This window comes from Meriones unguiculatus, chromosome 2 (genome assembly GCF_030254825.1).
Source record: "Meriones unguiculatus strain TT.TT164.6M chromosome 2, Bangor_MerUng_6.1, whole genome shotgun sequence".
Lineage (NCBI taxonomy): Eukaryota > Metazoa > Chordata > Mammalia > Rodentia > Muridae > Meriones > Meriones unguiculatus.
In genome coordinates, this window is record NC_083350.1 from 137,875,303 (window position 1) to 137,877,409 (window position 2,107).

At 39.1% G+C, this 2,107-nt stretch overlaps 1 non-coding gene across 1 annotated transcript; it reads right to left on the minus strand.

The window, feature by feature from the left end:
- Nucleotides 1–414: 414 nt before the first annotated feature.
- On the minus strand, nt 415–520 carry LOC132652693 (U6 spliceosomal RNA). Its single transcript, XR_009590270.1, has one exon. It is a non-coding gene; the product is annotated as a U6 spliceosomal RNA (small nuclear RNA).
- Nucleotides 521–2,107: the final 1,587 nt, after the last annotated feature.

The following is a 2,107-nucleotide window of genomic DNA, read 5'->3' on the forward strand; positions in this document are numbered from 1 at the left end:
AGTAGATTTATTTTTCTTAGTGAAAGCAAATAAGTGATGCAGCCCCAAACTTCATCACAGGAAAGTGTCCACAGAGTAGCCTAGCATGTACATATTTGGGACTTTGTTATTATTTCAAGATTTCAAATATCTGTGGCTGTACCAACCCAAAGCACTTTTTTTTAAATTTTATTTTACCAAACCTCAAGTAAATTTTGCCAAATACTTTTTTACATTTAGTTGTTAAGTCATGTGTATTTATTTGAAAGCTGATTCATGTGTTTTTTTTTTTTAAATAGAGACAATTAAAATTTCATTTGGTAAGAACTATTTATTGTCTGCAGGAGACCTTTGGAAACTGCCTAATGTGCTTCAATAATCTCTTTTTTTAATTTTTATTTTTTTCTTATTAGTTACATTTTATTAACTCTGTATAAAAATATGGAACGCTTCATGAATTTGCATGTCATTTTTGCGCAGGGGCCATGCTAATCTTCTCTGTATTGTTCCAGTTTTAGTCTAGGTGCTGCCGAAGGAGGACATGGCATGTATTCTTATCCTTCAGCCGTTAACATTCTTTCTAACCTTCTTCCTTGATGTGCCCTGAGCATTGAAGGGGGTGATATAGATGTCCTATTTAGAACCCAGCATTACACCATCACTTATTTTTATCACTTTGATCAGTTGTGAGACTCTGGATTAACCACTGCCCACACTAACAAAAGCTTTTCTGACAAAGAATGAGAGTAGCTGTAACGTATAGATCTAAACATGAGTATTTAAAGGGCAGTTTAGCAACAGGTTCCTTTACTAAAACAATAACAATGGGTTCTCCTCTAAAGATGTATTACTCAGGGTTCTCTAAGAGCAGAATATATGTATGCAATGTATTAGCTTGATTATATGGCCCAGGTAGTCCAATTATGGTGTCTCACACTAGAGAAGCCCAAAATCCAGAAGTTGCTTGGTCCACAATACTGAATCAGTCCCAGTTTGGCACCTGAAGCCTGGAGAACACTTGGAGACTGTGGTTTTCTGTCTCTCTTGGAAGCCCAAAGAAGCTGGTTCTTGTATCAGCAAGGAATGCAGCAAAAGAGTCCTGGCCCGCAGAAATGAAGGCAAGCAGGTGAAAAACAAAGTTTCATTCTTCCATGCTGTTTATCTGGGCTCTCACAAGAAGTCTCTGCCCACACATAGGGTGGGTGTTCCTACTTTAAATAATCTAATGAAGGAAGTCTCTGATGGGAGAGCCCAGCAGCTTTCATTTTAGTATTCTAGATCCAGTGAAGCTGACAACCAAGATTGGCCATTACAAGGGCTTATAACCTCCGTAGCCACAAGTTCTTGACCAGACAGTTTATAGTCCTGGGTATGGGTTCCCTCCTGTGGGAAGAGCTTCAATGCCAACCAGAAGTCAGCTGCCTATTCCCAGAACAGCCATGCCACCATTGCACCATTGGGTACAACTACATTTTACAGTTAATCCAAATCTTTATTCACATTTTCCTGAAAGGATAGCTCATGCATTAACTTGTCTGTAAGGCACTTCCTTTGTGTTTCCTTTTAAATTTTGTCGTATATTCATCTAGAAAGCATTTGCAAATGTTTCGTGCAAATGTTTAATTCTGTGATCTGTTTTAGGCCCTCAAGGCAATCTTTTAAGTGTCTTTGGAGAGAGGGCACACCTCTGGTGTCTAATACTTCTAACCAATAATTTCAATACCCAAACTGGAAAGCCCACATTCTGGGTATGCCAGTCCCAGTACATCATAATTGGAACAGCCAAAGAAAATGTCTCACTGGAAACTGGACCGCATGTCTGATTGTTAACCTAAGGCGGTTCTCCAAAAACCCAAGATACAAAGTTAGAGGATGTAAAACTCTACTGGGATTAGAGTTGGGAGCAGGCAGGAGAGAGAAGTGAGGAAAATTACAGGGATATAGAAGGGAAAGAAGTTCCTTACTCTAAAATTCGGCTTGCCAACCAGATACTTTAACACAATTGATGTGATCATAATTGACCCCAAGCTATCGCTAGCATTTCCTAATGACCCTCCTCTCAAAGATATTAATACGCAGCAAAGTTTTGCCAAAAAAAGCATCAAAGTCTGGGCCCCAAGAGTCTCTT